At 42.9% G+C, this 24,629-nt stretch overlaps 1 long non-coding RNA gene across 1 annotated transcript in view; it reads right to left on the bottom strand.

The window, feature by feature from the left end:
- Positions 1-1,008: 1,008 nt before the first annotated feature.
- LOC308067644 overlaps positions 1,009-24,629 on the bottom strand; it is a 28,153-nt gene continuing 4,532 nt past the window's right edge. Inside the window, exon 2 of the long non-coding RNA XR_013929687.1 lies at positions 1,009-24,629. This is a non-coding gene — a long non-coding RNA (uncharacterized lncRNA).

Below are 24,629 nucleotides of genomic sequence, written 5' to 3'. Positions count from 1 at the left end.
CAAGTGGGAGGCTTTGCCTCTGCCTGCACGGTTCCTCCTTTACATGATGTGTCCACATACGACTGCAGCTGCTGCCAGAAACACCCTGCAGGAGAAGCAGGAGCAGGGTTGGCCAATTCAAGGGTATGAGCCGCAGGTGACCCTAGTGCAGGAGTCGCCACCATCCCAGGTGCAGTCACACACATTTCAAGCACAGCAGGCAGAGCTGGGCTCTGGTGGCAGGAATGATAGCCCCAGATATAGCAAGAAGCAAACCAGGTCCAGGGTCCATCCAAGGAGCTCAACCAAGGAGCAAATGGAATCCAGACCGCAGATACAGCTGCACTGTGGTTCCAGAGTCCACCCAGGATGCAGGGCCAGAGGCAGGACTGAATTCAGACACACAGAGCAGACCTCAGGCAGGGTCTGGGTTCCCATGTCTTGGCTGAAATGGGGCTCTCATCACAGGCAGTGACTGTGCGTGGAGTCACAGCTGAGGCTTGTCAGAGCAAACAAAGCCTGTTGGTGTCCTTAGACCCCTGACAAGCAGATTCTTTAAAGGCTTCGCATCAAGCCTTTCCTTGTAGGGAGTCACTGCAGAGTGCATCCCATCTAAATGAATTGCACTGTCTTTTAGCCTCACCTGGCTCCTGAGGTTAAAAGCTGCTTCAGAGGAGGGGTCTTTAATGGCAGAAGCACAAAGCTTATGCTAAAGTGCAGGCTCCACTACAAAGTGATCTATACTTTTTGCCTAGCTTTAGTCATTACTTGCAGAAATAATCAGGTAACCTATTTACTGTTAGTTTTGACTTTGGTAATAACCATCATACAAAGAACCGTATTGAAATGGTGTTTTCCATCTTCCTAAAAGCTCTGCATTGCAGCACGGAAGAGCTGAGCTGGTAGGAGTTTCCAGCTATTCTATACCCCTGCTTTTGCCTGTCCATAACACAAAGAACTGCACTATAAAATGCTTTTATCTTTCTAACTTTTTTACAATTTAAGACTAAGGTTGTGGAGGAGGGAGTGTTCTTGTTTGTTTGTTTCTTTTTTTTTTTTTTTGGTTGATGTGTTTGTTAGTGTCTATTTGTTTTCAGTGAAAACAGTTAAGAAAGTAAAAGAATGTGCTGGGAAATCCCTGGGAAGAGTGAGGAGCCCTGTAAACACTATCTCAGGTATAGCAGGTGGAGAAAGCAATGCCATCATCCCTTTCTGCTAGTCTCTTCACGATTTCTGTCTAACTAGAAAAATGAAAGTATAGTCACATGTTGGGGAAACTGGTCAGCACTTAATCTTGGCATGGATGTTAGTAAAACTCCCTGCTTCTTCAAGCATCTTAATGCAGATGGCTTGTGAACCTGTGCGTGCACAACCAAGATGTGGGAAATGGTGTTCCTCTTGTCAAAACCCTACCCAAAGCCATTACTCTGAAATTCAAAGTTTAGGGACTTTCAGGTTTTTCTGGGTATCTTCAGATGAAATTGCAGTATTTTTAACTGTATTGGACAACTCCACTTTTCAGCTTCAATTAACCAGCCTACTAGATGTTAATGAGAGTTCACATTTTTCTGCTTCATATTGCCCCTAGTCAATTTGAATACCAGATCCATGGAAGCCTGAATTAAACTATATGTGACATTAATTCCATTTTTATTTTATGTTTAATGATATAAAGCTGCTAACTGCATTGTAGTTACTAGCTTTCAAGAAAGCAAAGCTGTTCCAAATTTCTTTAAAAAATGAATGAATGGGAGGGTATTTAGGGGGTTTCTTTCCTTGGGGGTTTAGGTGCTGCCTAAGAATCTGGAGAGGCATAGAATAAGGTGACAGAGATAAGCTTCTTAGTGCCAAATATATTCCTCTCCCCCTGACTATAGCTGAGATGAGATGCTAGTTTGGAAGAGAGAGTGTGTGTTTGGAAACTTGACTGTAAAAGCCAGAGAACAGAAACTTGGCATAAATATGTAAACAGCTCATGAGGTGTTTTTCTGACACCCCAGTTGCAAGCCTGCAAAAAGGGTGCTTAAAACAGTGGGTCTTGCCAGTCACCTTTGCCTCTTAGACAAATGTTCACTGCTTGTGCTCACTGTCACTCAAACTGCCAAATTATACATTGATGATCTATTTAGAGTGTGACTATCACTCTCATTAAGAAGAAAATGAAGGGTCTGTCTTGCTAGAAGAAAATAGAAGGGGTGGGATATTTACTCTCTTTAACTAGAGTCACAAGTGATTATCATGTCTCTTTATAAAAAACCTTTGGAAACAGTAATACACTGAAAATTGGTAGACCGTTGCTCAGAAGAGAAGTGAATTTCTGGAATGATCCATCACATGATGCAGTTGAGATAAGAAATCTTAACTGTCTGAAGACAGAGGCTAATAAGCATTGCATGGATAAGAGAAGGACTATCTTTTTGCCTTGAAAATTAAAGTTCAAGAGATAAGGTTTGAGGCTTTAATTTGTTGCTATATCAAGGAGTTGGAAAGAAATTGTTTTCATATGCTGTTGTTCATACACTTTATGTTGAATGTAGTTCATCAGTCCTTTGATCCAACCCTTACACTGATTGTCTTCAAAGACTAAATGATTCCTTTGCATAACCCTTTTCCAAAAAGTTTATATTGTCTTTTGTTGTTCCAGATTTCCCTGCTGTAGTGGGACACTGCAAGATGTAGCTTGGTGCTTCTGCTACTTTTGAGAAATTTCTCACATGCCAGGTGAGTCCAAACATTTGTGGTTTATCAGTCAGTCACCAGGAGCTGAGACAGAAAACAAATTTCTGTCAATGCAAATTGATGGGATCACTGTTTTGAACACTACTTAGTGCAAACAATAGCTTTCCAGCACTGGTGAAGTCCATCTCTCTGGTGTTGCACTACAGCTCCCAGTATGTAGGTATCAGTGAAAAAGATTCTTTCAGGACAGTCACAATACTCAAATCCTTCGGCATTCGTTATTTTTCAAGTTTCATATGTTATATTTTATGTATTTCACTCAAAGTTTCAAGTTAAATTTCAGTTATGTTTCTCAGCTCTAAAATCTATGGGTTTTCCTAAGTTTGTTTTTAATTTCTGTGGATTTCTGCATCCTTACTTTCCCTAATACAATCTGGAATTCTATGGGGTATTCCACTACTTTTTAACAGGCAAGATAACTGTAACAATGTAAATATGTGTAGGCTTGTAATATACTTACAAGAAATGCCTGCACTTATCTTCCTTACTTGGGTGGCTCCAGCTGAAAGTGAACGAGTTCATCAAGTCATTGGAAATATGGAATATAGAGATTGTTCTCTGACAGTGTCATTCTCACATCAGAAAATACCTAACATTTCAATTTTGAAAGCAAACACTATTAGTATTGCTGGTTTTGTAATTGTGGTGAGAAATCTCATTATACTCTTCTCTTCTTAAAACCTGACTTCTAGAGATGCCTTCTCATAATCAATGATACTTTTATTTCACTTGCTGAAACTTAAGACATCAAAGAATACCTCAGGTTCTTTTAAACTACCTAATTATTTAAAACACTTCTGATTTTATTATGCATATGTCTTCATGAAGTGTGGTTTTAATTTGTGATTTAACAATCAAAGGTTGATTGTACTTTAGATTTTTCTTTTTAACGATTGCTCAGAACAATTCTTCATTCTGACACCTTGTTGCAGTGTAACACATTATGCATTTTACATAGATAAGCCAATTTTAGTTTTAGTAGAATTTTTCAAAGGTGTTCTTTCATAATATTGTTTTTCTGGTAGTAGCTACTATGAACAACGGTGTTTAGTAATTGTTTGCTACCATAGGAAGTGCACTTCCTACCACTGCTTATTATAAGAATTCAGGCAAAGTGCTTATACGTTTATTTGGATCTGTTAATTAGAGTCAGTACCTGCTTCGGAGCACTGTTTATAGACTTGGATGTGATTGAATGTTCAAATCTCCCCCCCGCCCCTCGTTAGGAAAAGTTTGTGTTGGCGCATGCTCTGATGATCACAGCCTGTTCTTAGACGCCTTCTCTACCTTATAGAAACTCCAGTGGAGTCAGCAGGAACAGCAGAGATCTGTGTCCAGATAAATGAGATCAGAATCTGCTGTTGAAAGCTGTTTTCCATGTCTGCTTCTGACTTCCCTCATCCTGTGAAAACACTCATCAGCCTTACGAATCCTAACAAAACCTTCTGAGAAATGTAGGGAAAAGGGAGCTGGGCAAGGGAGAGATTAAATAATCTTAGTTTTTAATCCATACTTCTTTCAAGGTTCAACCAACCTGTGTGGCCTGGCCCCTTCCTAGTCAGGTTCCTGCACATCCCTGCTGACAGCCGCAGTGCTGAGCCAGCCCGAGGCTGAGCTGGGGGTGCGGGCGGTGGGAGCAGGGTGGGCGCGGGCAGCGGGAGCAGTGTGGGTGCCAGGCTCAGCTGTAGCAGAAACGGGCCCTCCCTCTGCGGCACTGGGGATGTACTGAGCATCGTGACTTTGGCTAGAGGTAATTCTGCCAGTGCATGAGCACACCATTTTTTCTGCTTGGATTGATGCCAGGGAGTCTTTAAAGGATGCTTTGAGTGTGCAGTTGAAACTTTTAAGGGCTCTTGGCCAGGTGATTGTCAGTGACAGGAGGAAAACCTCAAAGTGAGGGGCAGCAGGAGGCACTAGAAATGGGCTGCAATTCACATGGATTCCACTGTAGTGGTTGTTCCACAAATCAGTGTTTGTCTCCCTTGCAATGTCCTCCCCTTCACAGACAGTTCTTCCCCAGGCAGAATAAACCTGGTAGATTATTATTTTGAATACGATACGCAGGTGAATTTCCCCAGAGTCTCTTGCGCTGCAGTAAACAATGAATGTTGTCCTCATGCAGGGTGGTTCTCATGTAGGCCCAGCCCACGAAATACACAGTATCAGCTTTGGCTGGCACTCAGGGATCCATTTTCTGTTGTATAAAAAGGGCAGTAGCAAAGAAATTAATAATTAAACCTCCATCTGTGCAAGTCGGGTGAATCACTTTGCACATTGAACTTTGCTGAGCTAAAGAAGATGCTGTCTTCATTACTATTGCTGCACTGCTGTCTTCAGTAACTGACTCAGCAGAAGAGCCTTTCCTTTCATGACAACAGTTTCAAATCCTGGAAGGTGAGGAAAGTGCAACAACAGAAATAGCCCACCTCTTCTGGCAGTTTGCAGGAAAAGTTTGTGCATTTCCACAGGTAACTTTCTTTGCTTGTGTGGGCCATGCCTGTGTCCGTCACAGGGTCACTTGCCTGCTGTGGTGACCTTCAAGTGCTCTAGCCACCTATCAAGATCATACTTGTTGTTAGGAAAATATAAAATTGATTACAGTTAAGTGAGAAATAATTTGAAAAGGAAATGTAATTGAGATGAGAAGATTAAGAAATGAATATTGAATCTAATGAGGTTACTTAAATTACTTCAAATTAAGATTACTTTGATTCCTTATACTAATTGCCAAAGTTTAAATATGCAACAGAGTTGGAATCTGGGAAGGCAAGACGCCCTTTAATGGTTGTATTCCAGCAGCCAGTGATGCTCCATACAAGACCTCTGAACCTCCCCAGCCTTGTTCAGGTGGAAACTCTAGAGTATCAAAAAGGTGAGTACCAGAACTTCTCTGACTTCCACAGATCCTTCATTATTCATTTTAGTAACAACAGAGAAACCTTGACAAACTTGTTCTCCTAACCACATGCAGAAATATTTTCTTCTCAGCTAAAAACAAACTAGCAAGAACAAGAAAACTGTTTTCTATATATTTGATTTCCATAACCCCTGAAGATTCATTTTTTAGGAAAGGAATACATACGCAAATTATTTTTATTTTTTATCCATTGTATGTAATTTAGCTTTCAGGAAAAGATATTCCAGGTGGTTTAACCAGTTTTCTGAGTCTTTTCCTTTCTTTTAACAAAGGTAATAAAAAAATTCTCTTGATTTCAACTTCTACATACCATCATAAGCTGCTTCACAGGCAGGTGATATACAGGGCAAGTGATGTTCTGCTGATGTTTCCTTATGAAAATAGAAGGCACAACCCATCAGAGAACTTGGCACAGTAGTTTTAGCCAGATAGGAGCAGCATGAGGAGTGGCTGACGCCTAGACATCTCCGGTCCTCCTGAGCTCCAGCACAGTACAAAGTGCAGTGGGTTCACAGGGGCCAACAGACCGTGGTCCCAGAAGAGGCATATGGGTGCTTGCCCTGAGAAAACCCAGAACTCCAGCTGTCCATCACATGGGGGCTTACTGAAAGTGCGAAGAAGAGATTGTGTGTGATCTGAGACCAGCAAACAACAATTCAAATATCATCATTGTCAAATGTTTAATCACTCGGTAAACTCTGCTCAGCCTTTATGTTTGTCTTTATGTTGATCTGTCTTTAAAGACTCACTTGAGCTGACCTGAGTCAAGCCTCTGGGCTGGTTCATGGAGTGAAACATGCAGAGCAGCACAACTTGTCAGGTGCTCTGGAAGAAGCTTGTCACCTTCCAAAATGGGAGGATATTTCTCAGTTATTATCTGAGATGACTCACAGCCTTGTAGCAGCAGAGTCAATGCTAAACTTTGCAGCCTCAGGGCTGAATCACTGGGACTACCTCTACCACGGGCAAGGGAGGAGCTAGCTGATAGAAATATAGGAAGAGCCAAGAAAACAAGCTATCTAACTGCCACTTCGTGATGAAGACAGTGGCTGCTTCTGTTGAAAGAGTTCTCACAGAGACTGAGGACTGTTCACATACTTGAATTCCTACACAAAAAGACTATCTGGTTATACTGTGTCTTGTATTTTGTACAGGTGCAGCAGATTTTTCTCCATTTCTGCTGTATTCATGGTTCAGATGGGATTTATCACATCATTCCTGTTCTCTGGTCCCCTGAAGGACTGGAACAGGTATCTTGAATCAGATGAATTTCATTGCACACAACCTCCTGATATAATCTTCTTTAAGTGGACAAGGCAGAGGAGAAGCAGACTGTACTCACCCACTGATGATAACCTCAGTGTGCAGGACCTCCCTTGTGCAGCACATGGTGAGGCTCTCAGCAGACTGTGGCAGCCAAAACCATTACAGCAGTGACAGAGAAATGCCTCGGGGGCAGGCTATCACACAAGGCATGTCACAGCCTGGGAGAGGGCAATTTGCAGCAGGTCAGCCTGAGATGGTCTGGCTTGCCCTCAGGCCTCTACACGCAGCAGCTCTCAGCTGTGTTGTCCACTGGATGCCACTGCTGCCAAGCCCTGCAGAGGTCTGTGGCATCCCACAGCTGGGGTCCACCTGTGGCTGTGGGCATGCCTCTGTCCTGCCCTGAGGAGCGGTCTGTGTGGCTGGGCACAGCCCCTGCTCCTCTGTGGCACTGGTGGACCTGGGCCAGCTTGCCTGGAGCTGAGCGTGCTGCTGCCTCTGGCTGAGACGAGCTGATCCTGGCCCTTCCCCTCCCGGGCACCTTGCCTGCTCTCACTCCTGGTGGTCTCCCCAGCTGGCTGTCTAAAATTATAATCCTTATTAATGCTAATTAGCACTAATTGGGCATAGAAGCCTTAGGCCCTTGAAAAGGCAGGCTGTGCTACCGAGGAATGGATGCAAGTACAGCTGGAATCCTATTCATTCCCCAGTTCAGAATACAAATCAGCAATAAATTTGTTTCTGTCTTCCCCCATGGAGCACCTCTGCCTCTCTCCTGGGTGATGCAGTGCTGCTGCTCCATGGGTTGGTCCTTCTGCACCCGCAGAGCCACTGGGCACTAGGAACATTCCCTTGGCTGCCTGCAGCGCTGGCAGGGACTACGCAGTCTGAGCCTGATACTGTTGTTTGATTACTTTTTTAAACTGAATTACGGATGACAGAAGAGATGCCTTGGGGATTTTCTGAGGAAAACAGAAAATGTGTATGCTTTGGCTGACATTATGAGTGCCTGCTTAGGAAAGATGTGATAGACTTATTGTGGGAAAATAGATCCTTTGCACCAACATTTTCCAGTTCGATCCAATACGATTTTTTTTGTTCACATCACATACAATTCTGACTCGGAGATGTATAGTGTAGTTTTACACACCATACTCTTTAGCCTTTTACCCTTCTGTCCTACCTTGTTAGGAAAAAAGAAGATCCTTTGTGTATTTGAACTACTGTAAAATTTGTTTACTATGTTTCCTTTTTCCTTTTCTAACCTAATATTCAAATGCCTTATTTTAAATTAACTTTATTAATTAACAAATTACTAAGGTAGATTTGACTTTATCTTCACAAATAGCTACCCCAACAATTTGTGTTAAATACCCATAATCTAAAATCTTCCTGGAGAAAACAATGAAAAATCACAGCAACAATCCCAGTCTAATAGTCTTTGTAAGTAGTAATCTTTGCATGGTACCTTCAGGACTTTTCTAGCTGCCTGAAGACTTTGGATTACAACAGCTGATACTTTTGTGATATCTTTCCCTCTGCAGACTCCCAGAGCTAACATACACTCTGCCTCTGGGAAGCAGAGGCAAACAAGCATGTGGTGGAAATCAATAGCTGCTTAACAAAATGTTATAAAAGGCTATCGAGCCCTTCTACTGGTACTTTATTAAACAATGAAATGTTTGTCTGTCTTCAGTTCTGATGTGAAAAAGCTCACAGCCCCACTGGGACAGAGCATGGAATCAAGCACTGCTGCTCCAGGAGCGGCTGGGCTCTGCCGGCTCGGGCAGTGTGGGGGCCACGGGAGGTGTTCCCTGTCTGCACCAGGCACAATCCCAGGGAATTCAGAGACCTTCAGGAGCACTATCCTAATGCAAGGAAGAGCTCACATAGATGTAATGTTACAATAAAACCAGTATATTGCAGGTGAGACGGGTAGGTTCTGCATGAATGAGTGAATAAGAAAATAGTTTTTCTTATTTTCTCCTTTTGACAGTTTATCTCTGAAAATGACTGACCCAGAGAAAGAGATCAACAGATGCTCTGACAAGACCAAGTCTTAAGTTTGCCAAACACTGTAAATGATTCTAGGTCCAACAGTGTCCTGTTTGCAGAAGTCTTCGCTTTTCCATTCTTATATCAGACAAGCAAGGGGAGGGAGGCGGCTGCACGCCAGCTGTGTGGTGCGCAGAGCTGAGCTGCCATGGTGCTGGGCGCTGCCTGGGTCCGGCTGCTCGACGCCGAGCAGCAATGTTTAGCTCAAGCGAAGCAGAGCCTGTACTGCTGTGTCTGGGGTGCTGCTGGTTCCTGGCCTGGTGTGCGGGTGGCCTGGGGTGAGTGGGACACAGGCAGTCCAGATGCGCCCTCTGTAAGATGCAGGAGCTGTCTCTGCAGTTGCCTGTTTCCATAAAAGCAGCTCAAATGACTTACCTGTCAGATGGACCTTGGTCTCAGCCTGGGCTGGAGGGTGGTTAGCAGCTCTTCTGAATTACATCCCTGTGGAAAATTCGGGGTTCAGGACCACAGGCATCGTGATGCCATTGATACGTGTGGGACAGTGTAGGGCAGGGATGCTGATGTCCCTGCGGTGCATATGCAGTCTCCACCAGCCCTGATGCACAGGGTTGGTCTCAGCTAGCTTTGAGCTGTGCTGGTAATAACAAGCAATAATAATAATTTTTACAAAAAGGTTTAATCCCTGTGTAGAAGGCAGGGACATACATCGAGATGTACATCTCCTTTTACATTATCAGTGTTGCAATCATTCACAAATGCAACAGCCTGTAGGTGGATCCCAGTCCTGAGCTTAAATCTTTTTTTTTTTTTTTAAAGCCTAATAGGAAGAGTACCAAAGACTTTAATTTTGAAGTTAAAATAAAGGCATTAATCTTTTACTAAGCCATATGATGCTTTCAAAGCTTAAAAAATGCATTTCAATTTTTGTTTATTGACATGCTTAATCCTAAATTGCAAAGAAAGTGGTATCATGACTCACACCTGCTTGTAACATCTAGCATTATTCCCAGAAAGACTAATCAACAGATTTGATGTAAAAGATTAATTACCATTCTCTCAGGAGACAGTTTGTTTACTAAACAATCAGCCATATACAAATTACTGACTTAAGATGCCATGTTTAATGGCTTCTTGAGGGAGTGTAACTGTTTCTTTATATTTTCATTTAGTTATTTCAGCCAATCAGTTTGCTTTTTAGGGAAGAAGTGGAAGCTGGAAGTGGTTAAACTTTCTCTTTCATCAATGCACTGTATGAAGAAGCTTTCTGTGAAAGCAAGTGGAGTTGGCTTGTATCTTGACTTTTAGGATAAAAAGCCACAGCAAACCATTTTTACCCTGTTTGCAATGAGAATTTTTCTGCACAGACATTGTATAAAAGTCTGTGAATGAAATCCCAGCTGAGGGAAGCCGTGCTCAGTATGCTCAAGGTATATGCCCGCATAAAAGGTCCTGGGGTGGGTTTTTTTCCTATGCAAACCAAATATGCATAAGACAATAGATGTAAAGGAGTGTGAACTGGTGTGCACAGGCAGACGGGATTTTTTTGGGTTTTTTTGATTTTTTTTTTTTACTTTCGCTTCAACACCAAGCCTAAGTGTGTGACTGAATGATTATCAGTTGTTGAAGGACAGATGGATATAAGTTTGGTTGCCTGGTAGCGGTGGTCCTGCAGACCACTGTGTGCGTATGTGCTCCCAGAGTGATCCGCATGCACACCATTGGCAGCCTGCCTGCCCTGTGGCCATGCTGCCATGGCTTCGAGCAGGGATCGTGGTGTGGGACGCTGGCTACCGCCATGTGGAGGAACCTGATGCTCTCCTGAACACCAGGATGACCTGTGGTGAGGAGCCTGTGAGAGCTTTGTGGGAGACCAGCAGGGATGTGTTCTGGGCCTGAGTATCCAGGACCATCCTTCAACCCTGCCACAAAGGAAGTTTCCCTGGGTTTTGCCTTGGTTCCAGTGCCCTGGAAGTATTGTCTGAACTGAAGCTGGAACACTACTTTTAATGAGTACTAATAAAGCTTTCCTTCATGGCTACTCCCTTAATGAACCCATTTGCTTTTTACTTCTCTATATCACATTGGTCTGGTTTGCCCCACTGTTTTGTTGCCTTTCTCCTGGCTAGCTTTCCTCCTGCTTGTCTCTTCCTTGCCATCTGAGACAAGGGCCGCACGGAGTCCCTTCTCTGCTCTGTGTGCAGGGAGCGTGCATCATGGTGGGGCTTGAGTTTATCTTGCAGAAACTCACATAAATGACCCTAAGCTACTTGCCTCAATGGATTTCAATAGCTCTAGAGAAAGCAGTAGCCTTTTCAAGGAGATATTTGTGGAAAGTGATTTTCACGTGTAAAGACCAAATTCTTTTGAATGTGAACCACAAGATGGAACAAGATGTGTTTCATAAAGTTTCCAACAGGAAAAGAAAAACAGTGTTATATGTCTTAGAATGACTAACCATACATTGAAATTGTCATTATCTTGCAACACAAGGATTAGACACAGCAAACATTTCTGAGGGTTAAACACAAGAAATTTTTATCAAGCCATAGCAAATAGGAAACAAGTCTGGAAAATCCAGCCTGTCAGCTGACAACCACACAGAGCAGAGAGGTATGGAGTCACCAGAGACTTTTCTAAAAATTTGTCTCCTTATTTTAGCCATCTGTACAATTAATTTAAAATTTAATTTCACATGAAAAGATAGCTTATGAGATAAAAATGGCCAAAACCTAATTCCCTGTAGCAGTGTGGGACTGTATAGCAGAATAACAGCTTATTTGAGAAGAACAGATCCGTTATTTGATGCATTATTCACTTGTCTTTATTTGTAGTTTATTGTGTAACAAATCATCATGTCGTTCTGTTTTAGGTCATTACACAAATATTTGATTGTACTTTCTAGCCTCCTGGGCGTAAACCCCCCACCACATAGTTTGCTGGTAATGTCAGTTTTTTTCCTGTGAAAGATCTTATATAGCAATTCATTAAAAATTAGTTGTGAGCGTCTGCACACCAATGCTGGTAAAGACTCTTGGAGGATACGGAAGGCAGGGGGTCAGGTTCTTGGCCAGGTAACACAGCATGGGAAGAGCCACTGAGCTTGTGTACCCTGAGGCATTCTCTTGTGAGGTCTGGGTCCTGTGAGCCCTGTCCTTGAGCGCTGTGAACTCGGAGCATCGTGTGCTGTGACCATGCTGCTCCTGAAAAGCTGTGTGAAAGGGCACAATGCATGGAGTAATGAAAAGGAGAAGCAGATCAGAGAAGATCCAGTGTCTATGGGAGCACGGGCTGTATTCATCTGCTGGACACAAGGATGCTGCTGGCCCTCCCCTGAGATCAGAGTTTTTATTACAGGATGTCACAGGAGGACGGTTCCTGACCTGTTAAGGCCAGTTAGGGTGTTAAATGGAGGTATGTGAAGTGGCATGTGATCCACCTTCAAAGCCATCATCGACAGTATAAAATTATTAGACTTCCATGTACCAAACCAGAAATGCCTCTGCTGAACTATCCACATGCTAGCTGCTTCTTCTCTACCCATACTAGTAAAGCAGCATATGAAATTCAGTGTCATTTCTATGGGATTTGCACTGATCATCTGTAATGGAACAAATTTCATCGAAGGGGGAAAAGAGGCACATGTAAAAAAGAACAATGCACATCTCTTTCCATTGCTCAGTTTTTAGCTGATCTGCTAAATCTTTCATTTCCTCTTCCAGTCTGGAGCTGTGACACTGAGTGCTAATGAGATAATATTTGTCCTAAACACTGATGTTCATTTTGGATAATTAATTTGGGTTGCTAACTTTGCTTAAGGCAAGTGTTACAGCTGCCTTGTTTAGCAAACATGACTGAAACAGGTTTTTTAAAAACCTGTGTCCTTGCACAGTATGTCTTTACTCAAATTATCTGCTAGAATATTTAAAAGCTCTGAAGATCAGTCTGTGATTGTGTCAGTGCATAAACATCCCTTCCACTGCTTTGCATGATGATAATTATTATTAAAAATGGGTATTTTTTATCCTCTTCTCTAATTAACTTTTAGTTTTTTCCTAGCTGGTAGTTATTAATTTTTTAAATATGTTTATTCTCTGAATATGACCCACCTTTTGGGGACATCTTGGCACTTGGTTAATGAATACTGACAACTCTGTGCAGTCAAAACATCCTAAAGTAGACACCATGCCTGAAATGGGGTGGCGTGGACCTTCCCATGCCTCAGTACCACCTTGGAAAGGTGAGCATGCCAACGCTGTCGCGGTGTCTCCAGCAGCTTGGAGGGCACCAGCGACACCTTTGCTTTTCTCTGTTGCAAGGAAATGCTGCTTGGGCAGCTGTTGCTGCTGGGCAGGCACTGTCATGGAGGGATGCTCCTGCCACTCATGGGGCACTGCCAGCCCTGGTCTGAGCAGTAGTCCAGCCTGCTCTAAGCTGAGAGTGCAGCCATGGCCACATAAACACTTTGCTGCTGCTGCCATGCTGCAGGGATCCTGGGAGTTAGACCCACACAGACAACGTGCTTTCTGGGAGAGGCTAAGGCTGTAGCCCTGTCACGGCTACCCTGGCTCCCTGGAATGATCACCCAGGTCGACTCCCACCATCACCTGCACAATGCTGGTTTCTCAGGAACAGTGTTATGGTTTGGCCTCATGCATAGAAAGGAATTTGCTTCACCATCAACTGTCATGCTAGCAAATGCTGCACAGAGTGATTAAATAAAATGCAACTGACCCAGTTAAGGAAATACGTTGATTCATTTCTGAACTCGCATGGATAGGTTATGTCTCTTTCACACTGGGGACTGGATAATGAAGACAAGGCCAGCTAAGCTGCCACCATGCCACCACCATGCCACATTCAGGCTTATCCTGACTGCTCACTGCCCTGTGGGCAGCACACCAACATGGGAAAGTATCCTACTGACGGTGTAAAGTGCTGGCCTGTCAAACAACTCCAGTGGTCAACACTAACAAGTGTCTTAGCACAGTGTGCCATAAAAACTGACTCCTGGAATAGATGGAGGATATATTAATTGGGCTGACCAGGTTGCTGTTTCAGCCAAGTGAAATTACAGTCAGCCATTGTCCTCACGCCTTTACATAAGATACATTAACTCAGTATTTATTTCATCAAAAGGTAAGTTTAGCCCTCAAAAAATAGGAAGCCAAAAAACTTTCGTAAAAGTAACTGAAAAATACAAGCTGAGTATTTGATCCTTGGAAAAATAATAGCAGAAACTGAATTATAGAAAACCCTGTGATGAAATTTCTATAGTTTCAATTTCTAAAATGTTAATAACTACTATGCTCACGCTACATTTTTACTCTGCTCCAATAAGCAAGGTCTGATTTTCTGTTCGTTGTTAAGCCACAGAGATTTAGCACTGATTTGTCTTTAGACTCTTGTGATGCTTTCAGATATGCATTGACAAAGCAAAAAGTCTGGTAAGTATGAGGTTTTCATATACTTTTTAGTCTATAATAAATTTATATCCTATTAGGAAAAAAAATTTCATGAATCTTCCTCACACCCTCTTCTTTCTCTGTCTTTCTAACTTTTCATATAGTCTATATAATTTTCAATGAGAAAATTAGAGGAAGAGATAGATACTGAGATAGCTATTGAGACAAAGAAAGATAAATAGAACAGAACATGAGGAGGTTTCCTAATTTTTTCTTAATGATATATGAAAAGCTAAAATGTTCATTATGTATATTTACATGCATATACAATGAACAGACTACATGCATATATTACATATTTATGTAATATTCTGTTACATATTTTCATTTCATATATGAAAAATATATACTCTGTGTACAATATATGTGTACATATTTTTGGATTAAGAGCCATCTATAGAAATCTTGTACAGTCAGGGGTATTTTAACTGTAAAGAAAAGATGAAGGCAGAAAAAGGCAATCCCACTCCATAATCTAGTTAGCAATATCCTAGTCTTTATTCCCAGCCTTCTTTCTTTGCATGCCTGGAGAACACATTTTACTTAACATTTAAAAGCAGGATTTACAACAAATGGCGCTAATCTCAAACTGCTTAAAATGCAGGCTCAGTGGCAGAGCTTAACATTTGCAGCACAAGTGACAAATTTTCATATGCTATTAATTCCTTAACATTGTCTACCCCACAGATGTTGGCAATATTGAGTATGGAAACCATTCAGAAGACTGTTAAATGTAATGGTGGAAAGGGAATTCAAATGGATCTGGCAAACAGCTTTAAAGATTTCAAATTGTGCAATAGATTAGGAAAATATACAGTGTAAAAAGGGTATACCTGTTCCTTCTTTATTGGCTCAGAAACTTTTAAACTTTTTTGGATGAAAATCACTAAAATTTACTGTAATTTACTGTATGACATAATACAAACAACCTTCTACCTTCCTAGAGACAGGACATGTACAAAGCTCTATAAATACAGGCCAAGAACCTCCACAGGATGTTTTTAACAAGCTCTAATGGTTTCCCACATCCATCCCCAACATTCAGGATGACTGATGTACAGTCAGAAGCACATGAACTGCAGATGAAAAGTTAAAAGTAAACTTGTGTGATCCAGTAACAAGAAGTCTGACTGTCCTTGACTATGCAGAATAAAAGCAGTGGTATTAGTGGGAAAATGCAGGAGCTACCTTAAAAGATTCCACAGGTTGTTTGGTTTTTTTCAGGGTTCCTTCTTGTCCATAGAAATTTATTTGTGGTAAGATCCACACCAGTGCAGAGGCAGTGGAACACTGATCATGGAGAACTGTCAAAAGCAAAAGAAATGTTACCAAAATTGTTTCCAGCTGTCTGGGAAAAGTGTGAAAGTTAATTCCTGCATGTTCATAGACTTTTTTCTCTCTGGCTAGCTTATGTTTCTCCAGACTGCCTTACTGTTCTGTACTTTAGCCTTAGAGTGTTGTTCTGATCTCAGAGGTATTGTTCTCCTATAATGGAACAAAATTTCCCTCTTGGTATGGAAGTGAATCTGTATTTTGGTATGATTTTACCTTTATTTTTTTCCTAGCTGTTTGGTTGCAGGGGACTATTAGATATGCCGTAGTTGCATTTTTTCACAAAAGCAATGTGAATCAATTTTTTAAAAACTTACATGGAAGAATGAAATTAATTCTAAAACAACAGCAGTTGCTTCCTGGTAGTGTCTGCGTGTGTGAAATTGTCAGCCACTGGAGTAAATGCACAAAGATGCCTTTTAAAAAACTAAGCTAAGGGCAAAGAAATTGTGTCAGTGGGGGCAAGGAGGCGTTCATGAAAACCGATGGCAAAATGTCCTTCCTGACCTGGGTGCCCAGGTGCCTCCCTGTGTCCGAAACTGAGAAAGAGACACAAGTTACTGTTGGAGGAGGGGAAGGCTGAATGAGCAGTGAGGAATGATCCAAACTTGTGTATTTCAACCTTCTCCCACCTGTCTTGAAAATAAGGTTCCCACATTTGAGTCTGAACAGACCTAGAAATTACTGCCTGAGGAGAGAAAGTCCCCAGTCTGCAATACAGGTTTTTAATTACAGATTGAAGGTGCATGTAGTATAGACTTGCTAAGTCCTTGCTTACCCAAACTCCCTGTTCATCCACATGAAATGCACTTTATCTTCTGGCAGCTGTGGGATACAAACACCACAGAGCATGTGAGTGTAGGATATTTTCCCACTTTCCAGCCCAGTCTGGCCAAGTGTGTGGTTCTAGAACTGATTGTTCCAGAATTTCCTGACCACCAGTTTTCTGGGTGTTAAATCTGTTACCTTTTTCCCTTGCTTCATTTGGAATGGGTGTCACATATTTGTATTTCTTACCTTTTTCCCGGTTCTCCATAAAGCCTCATTCAGCTTCTATTCATCCCTGCCAAGCAAATTCAGGAATTTCTAAGTAGCCCAGTCCGGTACCTGCCAGTATTAATGCAGCTCTGCAGCCCATGAGCTCACAGCTATAAACCAGCATATTTAAGAATGAAGTCATAGAATCAGTCAGGTTGGAAAAGACCTTTAAGACCATCAAGTCCAACAGTTAACCTGGCAAGTCCACCACTAAACCCCATGTATGTCCCGAAGTGCCACATCCTAACGTGTCTTTTAAATACCCCCAGGGATGGTGACTCCATCACCTCCCTGGACAGCCTCTTCCAGTGCCTGATCATCCTTTCGGTGAAGAAATTTTTCATAAAATGCAAGCTAAATCTCTCCTGGCACAAACTGAGGCTGTTTCCTCTTGTCCTATCACTTGTTACTTGAGAAAAGTAAATGTATTACTAGATTCATTAAAAGTTATATTGGCTCCCTCATACAAAAATGGCAGTATGTCTGTGTCTGTCATTTCCAGCTGATCAGGACTGGCAGAAGGTGTGTGTGGAAATGAGCTGGAATTCATAAAACACCTCAAAATGCCAAAGGTCCAAAAGCCTCAGAGGAGTTTGAAACAGAAAATTTTAGCCCCACTGATTTTGTTCAGCACCTATGTTTTTTATGGAAACCTGCTACAGAATTTCTGAAGCAGTTACTGATGATCTTTCATGTAACAGCCAGTGCCTTCCCTGATGCTCTGCCTCGATAATTCCTGAGCTGCAGCATCTTCCCGAGGACACTGCGGGTGCCACATCAACACAGCTCCCTGTAGAGAACGGGCACAGTGGGTAAGGCAGTGCTCCCAGAGAGCTCCTCTGCCGCCCTGGCACTCCTGCTAGCAAACCTGCAGGCAAACACCTCCATCCTCTGCTCTTCTGCTGCTGTGTACTTTGGGTGTCTGGTTGTTAATTTACTCCACAGGTTTCACACAAAGTTACATCCTTCACTGTTGGCATCATGTCTTCTTGTTTTAATAAAACATAGAAAAGGCTGGGTATTTTTTTAAAAAGCTAAATACGCTGTTTGCCTTATTGTAACAGTTATATTGACACTTCTACATGAAAGTTTTACTGCCATCTTAATTAAGTATAATTTTAACATAATTGCTCCTCAAGTAATATAGGATGGTTGCAGACATATTATGTAATCACAGAAAAGCATTAATGAAGAGGCTGTATCCAGCCTTTTGAGGGATTTCTTTTTCATGCAGTGCAGGCTCACCAGAGCTAAGCTAATCAAATGTCAGCTTTAATACGGAAAATATTTTTTTATCAGTTGCTTTGATACCAGTAAATTCTAGGATGATTTTCCACTTTTGCTCTGAAGAAATATTAGTTAGAAAACCAATTAACTAACCAGAGGTATGAAGATTTTGTACCAACATAGGTATTTTGGCTAACATTTTATGAACCTGGATGTGTATGGATAGCTCCTACAGCCAGTTTGATGTATTTCTCATCATGCTCTTCACCTTACCAAGGAAAGGTAGATAATTACATTATTCCATTGAAAATGCAGAATGGGACTGAAATAAGGAAAACAGCTGAGTTAAGTAACATTGAAGTAGAACTTTTTAACATATAAATGGTAACACCCACTTACAGAAACAACAGCATAATGAGACTGATTGCTTACATTTACAGTTTGGGAGTTACTGATAACTTTTCCCATAAATGACAGTTGGAACATCCCAAATTGAGCATCTACCTGTTCATATCTTCCTTGTTTGTCTCTAGTATCACACTACACTTGGTACGTCAAGGTCTGTCCACCTATAGGTCCATGCTATCATTGACTCTGGCCTCCCAAGTCAACCTAAACTTTCATATAAATATCACCACATTTGGATTCGAGAAACACCTTTATTTACTCATAAGCATGAGAAATTAGGTAAGAATTTCACTGATTCACAGCAACAGGAGGAATATTTTAGTACCGCTGCATATGTGCACATGTATATATGCACACACACTCTTCCTCTGCAGCAATAGCCTAACCAAGCTCCACCCTCAAGCTGCAGAACACAGAAGAAAAAATCAGGTATCATAATACTTTGATCTTGTACAGAGAATATTTGAAGAGCATGGAGGAAGCAACCCTTTGCAATATATCATAGGTATATGTCTGTCCTGGTTTCAGCTGGGATAGAGTTAATATTCTTCTTAGTAGTTAGCACAGTGTTGTATTTTGGCTCTGATGTGAGAACAGTGTTGATAACCGCACTGATGTTAGTTGTTCCTGGCTGATGTTTATTCTAAGTCAAGGACTTTTTGGTTTCTTGGGCCCTGCCAGCGAGAGGGTTGGAGGGACACAGGATATTGGGAGGGGACACCGCCAGGACAGGGGACCCAAGCTAGCCAAAGGGATATTCCATACCATGGGATGTCATGCTGAGTATATAGGCTGGGTGAAGAAGAAGGGAGGGGGGGACATTTGGCATCATGGCGTTTGTCTGCCCAAGCCTTTGTCACGTGTGATGGAGCCCGGCTGCCCTGGGGATGGCTGAGCACCTGCCTGCCCTGGGCAGCGGTGGGTGAACTCCTGGGTTTGCTTTGCTGGTGTGTGTGGCTTTTGCTTTGCCTATTGAATTGTTCCTATCTCAACCCCTGACTTTTACATTCCTTTCTGATTCTCCTCCCCATTCCTCTGGGTGAGGGGCAGTGAGCAAGCAGCTGTGTGAGGCTGGGTTGCCAGCTGGGGTTAAACCACGACAATGTCAGACCTGGCCAGCTGATGCACTGAATCTGCCTCAGCAGTTGTGGGGGTATTCCTACTGCATCCTAGGTGTCAAAAGATTTTTATTCAATCTCTCTTTAAAAGTGTCTTTCCACCTGAAAGATCTCTTCCCATTTGCTTTAAAGTTCACAAACATTGTGACCCTCTCTTTTGGGTGCCTGCTTCCAAATAATCACTTGAGAAAGCTGCAAGGGACTTTGTTGTCAGGAGCTGCTTGCTGTCACCTTTTGAGCTTTGATTTACCAAAATCTGAGCACCTTAAAAGATTCAGTCTTGATACTTGTGCTCTATAGTTTGTGCTGTGATCAAACAGCAGTACAGGAACCGTTTGTCTGTGGCAAGGGATGCTGACTGGAGAAACTGTGTGAGATGCCCCTGCTGAGTCCATGTATGGTGGTAGCCTAGGTGCCTGACCAAGGCTGGGAGGCAGTACCTGCTGCCTCCATCTGCAGGTGAGACACTGCTAACTGATTTGTCTGAGGCCTCAAAGAAAAAACACTGCCAGGCAGGAAATTTAAGTAAGTTGCCAATGTCAGACTATCGGCCTGACCTCACCACTGGACTGTCAAAACTTTATTATATAGGAGGCTTGCTCATGCCAAATGTTTTGACTCATGGCTTTTGCTTAAAACAGAGTAAGCTTACATTGATAAGCAAGAGTCGGAGCAACACATCAGCCTCCCCAGCCTGCAACCAGAAGCTGCTGCTGGGTAGCTTTGGTGCCTGTGAAGCTGTCAGGTTATTGTGCTAGTGCAGGAAGATGTCCTCACACCCCTGGAGATTGTTAGGGATATGCTAGGAAAAACAACCTGCCTGGCTTTGGGTGTCTACCCCATTTCCACTGCAGGTATGAACCCTGCCACTTCCTGGCCTTTTGGCTGCTAAGGTGGCTATTTTTAGACACTGTAAACTAACTGAATATGGCATATTTAAAAAAAATAATTTGAAAGGTGAACCATTCTTTTTAAGGCACTGCTACTCAATATCTGCTGATAATCCTTCCTTTCATGTCACAGATGGCAGTAAAAATAATTTATCTTCCTGCATTTTCAGCAGAGGATAAACATATGATGCTTGCTTGTTTGCAGTGTGTTGTTTTGAAAATTGTAATGGGGTAGAAATTCTGGACTTTCACAACCATCCTGGTGCTATGAGACTGTCAGGTGCCACATGTGAAATGGAGGAACACTTCAAGCGTTCAGCATGGGCAGAGATGACCCCCTAGCCACCGGTACTGAATGTGTTATAGGATGAGAAAACCCTATCTGGCTTAAAGCTGGAAACTTAGACCTGGAGATCCCCTGCGCACACTGCTCCTATCCTGCATCCTAGTCAGAGGCTGATGGCACTCCCTGCTTCAAGGGGAATAATTTTTGCCATCAGCAGGGCTGCTTTCCCAGTCTGGGAGCAGTTGTGACTCTTCTGAGCCTGCATAGACACAAATTGGTCTGTGAACAGCCTGCCCCAGCTCTCCCATATCAGGGCTAATGGCAACAGCAGTTGAGCTTAAAGGGTCTTGGGCCAGAAAGAGCCAGCTTGAGCACATCTTACTGCACTGGTTTTGCCCACAGAGGGGCTGTTTTTGATGTGAGCTTGCCCTGTGTCTGCAGCTGAAGCCTGACCGTGGGCACGCCAGGGCCCCAGGGTGCTGTCCTGGGGGAGCCGCAGTCCAAACCATAGACAGCACACTGCTTGTCCGAAGCCGCAGAGGAATCGGAGCCCAGCCTCCAGCACAGGGGCAGAGCAGCCTGAGGGCTGGTGTGCTTGGAAGGAGCATAAGGAGCAAGCTGGTGACTGCTCCCGTGTCCAGGAAGCACTCACCTGTGCGACCTACCCCAGGCCAGTGCGCTCTCCTGGAAACCCTCTGTCACCTTGACAGGCACTGGAGAAGATGAACCCCTTTCTGTGCTGCTGAGCTGCCCGCTTCCGCAGTCTTGATTAATGAACTTCAACCACATCACCATCCCACCTAACCCGGGACTCGTTAAGGAGCAGCTGCCATTTGAGTGAAACCAGATGTTTTGATAAGGTGAGCATGTTTATTTGTGTGTATGTATGTTGGGCATGTACCAATAAACCCTGTCCTGAATAACATGGCATGGGCCATGCAGTGTAATCCAGGTGTCAGGGAACAATATTACTGAGTGAAAGATAATAGTGTGGGTGAGGTTTGGGAACTAGCAAACAAATTACTTCTGCAAAGTTTGCTATTTTTGTCAGCTTTAGTCTACTCTTTCGGCACCACATATAAATCTCATTGAAACGTGATAGACAGTTGGGGGATCAGATGACATTACATGAAGATGATACAAACCACAGAGACAATAAATGTTTTTTTATCTATCTTTCTGTCAACGGCCTTGGGAAAGACCAAGTGCGGATAAATAACATTCTGCTAAACCAGGCAGACGATTGCATCATCACTTCCATCAGAGGAATATGAATTCCAGGAGATAATGCAGTTTGGGATAACCTCATTTGATGCACTATGATATTGAGGTGGATGGGTTATTAACAGCAGCAGGATCCTTCCTGTTTCCTCTGCCATCTACCATGTTCCATTCTACCTGTTGGGGAATTTCTGCTGGTCATCATGCTTTTGAAGCTACCAGTCCTTGGAGAAAAGTGCTCTGCTATTGAGCCTCAGGGTACCTCTGATTACTGACTAACCACTTCTGGGTGGGGACTGGGGTACAAAAGGCTCAGAAATCACTCCAGGTTTCCATCACATGTCTCACAGATGGACCTTTCCTACTGTCATGGTGGGATGTGGTGGTCAGAGAGTTGGTGTACTGAAGAACTAGCCAGCACTCTGAGTAAACCTCACTATTATCAATATCTTGTTTGTCAATATGTTTCTGTGCTCCAGAAATTTAATTATTTTACAGCCTTGTATGGATGAGGGGAGGAGGGGGCAGTCAACCAGGCAATGGCTACTGTGCCAGGATATGTTGGTCCTGAGAAAGGGACATGGGGTTGTGTCTTAGCCCTGGTATGTGATATCAAGTGGGGTCTTACCTTGTGAAAATGTACTTCTTTTCCCCAATAAAAAATGATCATATTAAGGACAGGCATTATTAAAGCATATTTTGGCTACAGATTTTCAAATAAGGAAATTCGTGACTTAGTTCTATTAAAATAGCTTCAAGAGTGCAGAGAAATGTTGGCATAATGGCTTAACAGCAAAGCAGAGACAGGGTAAGTTCTTAGAGGAAAAAATAAAAAAAAAAAAAAAAAAGGACAGCACAAGTACTGGTTCTCCTGACCTTTCCCTTAAAATATGAATTTCAGTGACTTTTACATCTTCTTATAGGAGTTATTTGAAATGGTACGATTCTGTGATTCTATGAAACTCAGTTTCTGCTTATTGCTTCTCTCTCCATAACCCTCTAATCCTGATGCTAAGAAAGCAGATTGGTGTGGCACAGGTGCTGTGACCCATGCAGGAATATGATGTGGAGGTTTCCAGCATGACCAGTGGCATGTGCCCTGTTAACCCATGTCACCTCATTGTACTGTGCTTGCCTGCAAGCCACATGAGATGCAGGGGTGGCCAAACCTTGCTATATGCCTGTGCCTGAGCAAGCCCTGGCAGCTCTTGCCATGTTGCAGAAGTGCAGCCTTGCCTTCAGTAGCAGGTGAAGCATGTGGAAAAGCAGTGACACCACTGAGCATTGCTGGCTGCTGCTACTCTGGCATATGCTCTAACTGTAGAGCAACATCAAACAAGTGTTGTGTACAGAGATAAACCACCACCCAGCCATGGCTGAGCTCTATACAATGTCATCTATGTTGTCACCTTAATTTGGTCTGTAGATGTGCACATTTCTACCAGTACAGAGCTCCTGGAGCCTTGATTTCTGCACTTACACTTTCCAGACAAATGAGCCCCAGCGAACCCTAAATCCTGGCAGTCCCCACAGAGCCACCATCTGCCCATCTAGATTGTGGGACTGGCTGGGAGGTGTTCTCCAAGCACACCCTACTTGCGCAGAGGATCAGGAAGAGGCACTGTCAGACCTGTAAAACCTGCAGGGATCCAGGGTTTCAGCCCTATCACTGCACGCAGTACGGAGCATGACATAGATGCTGGCCTCCCGGGTACATCCATGGCCATTACACCTCTGTTCTCACGGGGGATGTCTCCCTCCTCATTTCTTTGGCCTGCTTCAGCTCTTGCAAAAGAGGTAGGTGTTCACAAGGAGGCAGGATGCACCCACGTGCCAAACCATGAACCAGAGGCACGCCTCGAGATGGAAGCAGTCAGACTGTCCTGTCCTCTGTTGTCATAAAGCAATTAGTTATCATTGTGTCGTATCTTATAATCACCAAGAATGAAGCCTGGCTACATTATGTGGAAAGTATAGTTAGCAAATTATGTCTGGATACAGAAATTATATATTAATTTATAAACATATATGTATATAAAAGTAAGACTCTGTTGAATTTTCCAGCCATTTCCCAGGAGGAAAAGGCTTTCTGATAGGTCCAGCTTCTGGACCTAGGCATATGCACTAGCCATTGGGCTGGCCGAAGATGTGCTTTCTGGGTTGAAAGACCCCTTGCCAGTCACGTCCCAGAGAGCAGGGGTGCTCGTGGTCTCACCAAACTGTGGCAGGTCACAGGCCTCCAAGGATAGCAGGAACAGTGTCGTTGGTAGTGGGCACTGCTCTGCAGGCACCACATGAGGAGATAGGGCTGGAACGAGGACAGACAATTTATTCAGGCAACCATCAAGGATCATGATGGCCAAGGCATTTTGTGGACTTCTCTCCAAATGAAAAATATTGTGGTTGCTTTTCTTCAATTGACTGGCTGGAAACATCTGATGAGAAGAATACTGTTGCATAGTGAAAGACAAACAAGTTTAACCAGATTAAAACTTTCAAAGCCACAAGCCCATGTACTGAAACTAACAAAACTAATGGGTTTCCTAAACTGCTTTTAATTGGCAGCTCTTGATACTCACAGTGACAGAAAATAAGACATTGTGAATCACAAAGATGTGAATTCTCCTCTTTTCTTACATAAATGCAATGCAAAATATTAATCTTACTGTTCTATTAGGCATTTGTACACGTCAAGGAAGGCTTCAGGTGTAAAATACTTCTGTCACAAAAAGC

The sequence above is a fragment of the Falco punctatus genome, assembly GCF_963210335.1.
Source record: "Falco punctatus genome assembly, chromosome: 7".
Taxonomy (NCBI): domain Eukaryota; kingdom Metazoa; phylum Chordata; class Aves; order Falconiformes; family Falconidae; genus Falco; species Falco punctatus.
Note: the sequence above shows the minus strand (reverse complement) of the source record. Positions and strands in the feature narration are given on the sequence as shown.